This window comes from Zonotrichia albicollis, chromosome 2, assembly GCF_047830755.1.
Source record: "Zonotrichia albicollis isolate bZonAlb1 chromosome 2, bZonAlb1.hap1, whole genome shotgun sequence".
NCBI lineage: Eukaryota > Metazoa > Chordata > Aves > Passeriformes > Passerellidae > Zonotrichia > Zonotrichia albicollis.
In genome coordinates, this window is record NC_133820.1 from 40,705,283 (window position 1) to 40,711,884 (window position 6,602).

Here is a 6,602-nt window from a genome sequence, read left to right on the forward strand (position 1 = left end):
GGACAGCAGGAACAGCAGTGCTGGCTGCGTGGGGACCGTGGCTCCCGAGGGGCCAGCACGCCACCTGAAACATCGAGGGGAGCCAGAGAGCTTCCCTGGCACGGGCCAGCTGCAGCCAGCATGTCAGCACTGCTCCTGAAAGCCCAGGCTATGTTTGAATTAAATGATTGTTCTGGCCTTGGGAAACTTCAAACATACCTAGAGAAGCTAGAGGTAAAATGAAAATTGCAATCCAGTGCTACAAATTTAAAGCAAAGAAGTAATTTTAGCTCCTTCCAGATATTGTGGGTTCCCAGACTAATGATTCAAGAGCTCCTAATTATCTTTTCTGTGTATGAGAACAAACAAGTAAGTGTTCGGTAATTTTGGAAAGCAGCATAATTAAATTCTGAAATGACAGTTTTACATCTCTTACAGACTGGAATTCACTGAGCTGGGATACCAGTGATGCCACAAGAGCAAGAGGGATGAAAAAGCGGTCCCTAACACTCAGGAGAGAAGAGCACACAAAGCATTGCACTGGATGGGAAGGGGGATGGGGGGAAGAAGGAGGACATACACAGCTCTGCAAAACAGCATGCAACATCACAACAGCATATATTTGACAAGGCTACCCTGGCAATTTCTTTTCTCCTGGTAAACATCATATACAAATATTTATGCACATGACAGAGAAAAGAAAATATTTTGAGGGTGCCTGGCTGTGTAAAAACATTCAGTGGCAAATAGGCATCCCCAAGTCCAAATCCTAGTTTATACATTGTGAGCCCTAAGTATTTCTGTGAAGTTCATAACCAGCCCTAGTCATCTGTCTCCTCATGAGAGCTATTATCAATTGCCCATTTTGCAGATGAAATATCCGAGAAATCTCACTAAATCTTGCTGTATGGTGCTAGAAATAGAACCCAAGGTTTGGATATGACAAATCTACATTGCAGTCACTGTCACTGGAGGGAGATGCTTGGCTGGGTTCTTGTTAGCCATTAACCACACCCTGCTCAGAGAGCCAGGAAGGATGCCAGGAAACCTGCTTGCAAGCACACCAACGTAGCCTCACAGGAGGCTGTATAAGTCATGTTGGGGCTCTGAGGGTGGATTTAATTGCATCCATGATCTGTGAGAAACATATGAAACCTCCCATGGTCCCTATCAAAGTCCTGAGTAAGAGCTGCAAGCCATCAAAACCCTGTGAAGCGCATTTGGCTGTCGTGTAAATGCTTCTGCTTTTAGGATTCTGCTGTTTGTTCCTTGGTTAATGAGCTCTGTTCCTTTAAGGATCCAAGGTACCTCTGGGAAGTGCATTTCCCTGGACCTGCAGAGCTGCTGTCCAGAAATAACTGATCTTTATGCAGTGAACTTTTCCAGAAACCATTTCATACCCCGACATTGTAACAACACTGTTTCTTCAGGCCTGGATGCCTTGGACTATTTTAGTGAGCTGAGACTTTAGACAGCAGGTTGCTGGTCGGACTACAGCCTGACTCTGTAGGAATTAAAAATTGCTCCCAGCTGTGTCAGTCCTCTTAAGAGATCAGTCTTGGGGAGGGGAGGGTCACATTTCTAGCCTGGACTTCTTAGAGACACAGGGAACTCTGCACTGTGAGGCTTCAGGATTTCCAGGTCTGACTATTGGTGCTCCTTTGCATGTGCATTGTCAATATACAGCATATACACAATCACAACGCCCCTCTTATAAAAACCAGTGAAACCAGATGTCTGGAAATCTTTAAAATACATTTAGATGAGATGGATGGACAAGCATCTGCTTGGGAGTGTGACAGCCCTAGGGTAAGAGCTCTTCTTCCAACAGAGTTTGTTCTGTTCACAGTAAATCTTCAATTTTTTTCTTTAATTCAAAGTAATAACCCAGACTAATTTGCAAACACAAGAAGCTTCCTTGAGACTGGAGGACTGTTCCCACCCAGCTCTGCTCACCAATTTCTGTCAGGTGTAGCCTAAGCCATGAAGAGATGCTGGGCTGCAGCTGGTCCCTTCCTGTGTGGAGAGGAGGCAGGCAGGCAGTACAGAAAGTGCTGGAAGCTTGGTTTGCTGTTTCCCTGAGAGAACACGAGGATTTATTCACCCACACAAGCAGACTAACAACTCATACTAAGGAGATTCAACTCCTGAATCAGAAGAGGACAGTGATGTGGAAGTTATCACATTAAGCAATTCATCCAAATGACACAATTGAAGCTGCACAAATGTTTACATTTGTGGATATAGACCTTCTCACTTCAAGGCATAAACCTCCTGCAAATGATAGAGGTTGAAAAATGACAGAGGGGGGACACTACTGTCCCTTCTCTCTTCTTTGGTTCCTGCTGTTGCTGGACTGGCAACTGAGCTGAACCACCTCAAGGCTGGTCCTCTGTGGGAAAAGCCAGATCATGGCAGCATTGTCACCACCTATCTTCCTCAAAAATATCTCTTACCACCTTCCTGATACTAAGCTGGATCTATTCTAGTGGTTCCTCGTTCTACTCACTGTCTCCAAAAGCGACCCTACTCATGACAGCCATTGCAGTGCAATTCTCTTTTTTACCTCTGGAACTGCCTTGGCTGCTGCCCCTGGGCACGAGAACCAGCAGTACCTCCAGCTTTCTTCCTCAGGAGCCTCTCCCTCTGCTGATCCTACCAATCTTAGATGAAATTCTTTGCTATCTAAGACACTTGGAGTCACATCAGCCTATACTGAGAATGATAAATGAAATCTGTCCTGTCAGCAGGGTGATAAAACAGAGCAGATCCTGGATGAGTAGATCCACTTTAGCAGACAGGATGGTGAAGCAGGAGCAGATCTGCAGAGGGAAGCAGCTGATGATGAAGACTTTTTGGCCACACTGTAAATGTCTGGGAACATACTTCAGACTAGCCCTAGCCCAAAGCAAAGCTGAATTCTCATAGTGGTCAGAGCACATTTGCTGCACATCTTGCAGGTCCTTTCACCTAAATTGTTCATGTTCTCCTAATCCAAACTGAGGTGCTAATGCAGCTGCGCCCTAACTGACCACCAGCATGGATTCCTATCCCAGTTCTGATGGAGGAAAGGAGGATACAGATATTGGCAGACAACAGGCCCTAAAATGCATGAAGATAAGGAAGGTATTGATGCCTTCACTCCAGCAGCAAGACGGGTAACAGGAAAATTAGATGTCTTTTGTCTTGTGAAGACTTTCTAGCCAGGATTGCCCTGGCTGAGGTGACGCAGCTGGATGGGGAGCTTTACCCCTCTGACACAACCAAATCATTGCTCTGAGCACTACTTCCACTCTATCTCCTGTCCTCTCTTCTGCCTTTTCCCTGTCTGTACGACCACACTGTTGGTTGGTGATGGAAGAGGCCACCACAGCAGCTGTGCAAAGGCACCCTGGACATCCGATGCCCTGGGCACCTCGCCCTCCAAGCACCCTATACAGCACCAGCTCTTTGCCTTTCCCCTCACTTCGCAGCCATCTCCCCCACATCTCGCATGGCCCGGGTGCCCCCTCACATCCCTCTTTGGGAAAGGGAGCCGGCGCTTCTTGTCCTGCAAGTGGCCCTGTGGGGCGACCCCGGCCCGTGGGGCAGGAGGGCTGCACACGACGGGGAGCCGCCGAGCCTGGGCCGCGTCCGAGCCGGGCTCCGGGAGCGCGGCCGGCCGCAGCCCGCCCCGTCGGGAGCGGCGGAGGGGCCGGTGCCGCCGGGGCGGGGGCCGGTGCCGGGGCGGCGGCTCCCGCGCCCGTCCGCCCATCCCGCCCCCTGGCTGCTCGGCCCGGCGGTGCTCCCGCCGCCGTCCCCCGCCGGCGCTCCCCGCCCCTCGCCGAGCCCCGCCCGGCGGTGGCCGGAGCGCGGGGCCGGGGCGGCAGCCTGCGGCGGCCGGAGCTGCGGCGGCGGCCGGGCCGGGGGCCGGCACAGCCGGGCAGAGGCGCGCACAGCCGCGCGGGGCGCCCGTCGCCATGGCAGCGCTTGCTCCGGCGAGAGGTAAGATGGGTCCCCCGGCCCCCGCCGCCGCCGCCGCGATCGGCCCCCGCTCCGCCGCCGGCCCCCGCTCCGCCGGGCGCAGGGCGGCGCCGCCGCCGCCTGGCACGGCCGCGCCCCGGGGCGCCCCGCGAGCTCCGCGGCTCCCACCCAGCCCAGCCCAGCCCAGCCCCGGCCGAGCCGCTGCTCTCCGCCGCCGCCGCCGGGCGAGGCTCGGCTCGGGGCGGCCGGAGCCCCGCCGTGGCCGGGCCGCCGAGCGGGAGGCGAGGCGAGGGGGCGGCGGGGCAGCGGCGCGGCTCGGCCCGGCCGGCCGCGTCTCCCGGCACCCCGGCTCTGTGCGCGCTCCTTTGCAACCATTCTGGGTCACCTTCCCCTGCGAGCCCCCTCCCGCGCCTCCCCTGCATCGGCGGCCCCGCGAGCGGCTCCCGGGCTCTCCCCCGCTGTGGGATGGGCGGTGGGGCGCACCAGGGAGCGCGGCCAGGTGAGGACGGGTTTCCCCGACCTGGGCATCCTGCCTTAGCTCGGGGGCACTCCGGTCTCTGCCAGCGGGAGAACCACAGCTTGAAGCAGAATTGGGCCCCAGAGCCAGAAGCAGGAGGATTCCAGCCTCATCGAGCGACCGGTGTGGGCCAGCAGAGCAAGCTGGGGTGGGAAGGGCGGCAGAAGGAGAAGCTGCGAGGAAATTCATTCCCCTGGGATTATCAGAGACGGGTAGTTCGGTAACTGTCTCCAGAGGCCACAGGCCTAACTGCAAGAGTGGTGATACTGGGGGGAAAAAGATGAAACAGAGTAGAATGGGGGCATCGCCAGTCCAGTCATGGCAAACTGCTCCAAGCAGGGAGGAAAGGAGGCAAAGCCTCAGGTGGTCACAGAGAGAGTGAGAAAATACAGAGAGGCAGAAGGAAGGGGGGGTGGGAACTGAGCCACTAGCTCAGGCTGGGGTACTGAGCTGTCAACATAGAGATTAAGTTTACATCTGCACTGGTCAAGACACAGAACAGGCCTGTACCTTCCTGGAATATACTGCTTGGGTGTCCCCTATGGATGAAGACAGAGAAGGGGGTCTGATGGGTAGGACCAGGGAAGGCAAAGGTAAGGAGTCTCAGAAATTAGTAGTCTTGTTCCCTGGGTTTGTGACTGTGGGGGTCCGTGGAGACCAGAACTGCTCCAGCAGAAACAGGTGGCTGAAAGACTTGTGTGTCAAGAAGGTGGAATGGCAGGGTACCATTGGAATGGTGGAATGCACCCATGGATGGGAGCAGCAGGTTAAAAACCAGATCATTGGCAGAGAGAAGCTGCGGTCCAAAGACTGTTGGAGCTGTGGGAGCTGTACAGCTGAAACAAGGGGTGTAGCAGCACATGCATGGGGATGGCAGGGCTGGAATTGCAAGGGATGATGCAGATCAGACCTTCCATGCCAGAAATGGCATTAGCAACACTTTGGGTAGGGAGCCTAGGACTGGAAGGACAGGGAGCATGGTGTGTCTCAGCAGCACTGGCTTGAGTTGGTGGGGATCAGAGTCCAGCCTGAGCTGTGCTGGGACTGGTGCAAATTTGGCTCTTCTGTTTCCTGAAAGACATAGGAAATGCTCCACACTGTCTAAATCATGACAAGGTGTTAGTGTGGGCAAGGAGAGAGAGAGAGAGAGAGAGATCTGGGAAGATAGAATGATCTTAAATTACTTTTTCTCTTTTCTCTCTTCTACAGTGAAACTCATGCCCTGAATCTCCAAGGGAACCTTTGAAAAAGATCTTCCCCTCCCTGCCATCTCCTTATTGTTTGCCAGCTGTGCCCTACGCAGGAAAGCTTTAAAGACCAGCAAAAAGAGAACAGCGAAAAGGACAATGTAGTGAGAGAGCAGTGAGGTCTTGGGTAGGGAGCCCTTTGAATCTTGTTTCTCACCCTTCCCTCTTCGTTGATAGCTCTCTGACAGCCTTGGCAGGAACCTCTACCTGGCCACCAGCGCAGTGGCATTTGGTGAGAGGGGAATTACACTCAGTGTATGCATCACCCTCACTTTTTCATCGAGACCTCTGCTCTTTTTCCTGTCATCTCTGAAACTCTTGCCTAGCTCCTCATTCCCTAGGACACTGGGAAGCAGGCACTTGATTCTGACGAAGTGTTTGGAGTCCCTAGAAGTCCCTGTTTGTGTGTGGCCTTCACCAGTCCCAGCAGAAGGTGGCCTCTGAGTCAGAAGGTGTCTGGTGGGCACATGAAGTAAGGAAATCTTTTTGTCTGGGAGAAGAGTGGAGGAGAGTGATGTAATAGATGGGGAGGAAAAAAAAAAAGTGAGCCCAAGCAAGTGAGGGAAGAAGCACTGGCAAGTGTTCATGAGAGAGAAAAAAGGTGGAAGAAAGAAAAAGAAAGAGAACGAGGGAAAAAAAACAGATGAAAAAGTTAGAACAAGGGGAAGAAATATAATCAAATAGAAGGGAAAGGGAAGACTGGAAGCGAGACAGAGTTGACGGCTGTTCTGCCTGGCACCTGGTGGCAATGCCTTGAGAAACCCTTCCAGCGTGCAAACAACTCACATTGCAGCAGCAGATGAGGAGAGACGTGGCTCCCCCAGTGCTGAGTCCCACTCACCCTCTTACAATATCCCAGCAGCAGAGGCAGGGTGCAGTCTAGCAGGGTTGGCAGC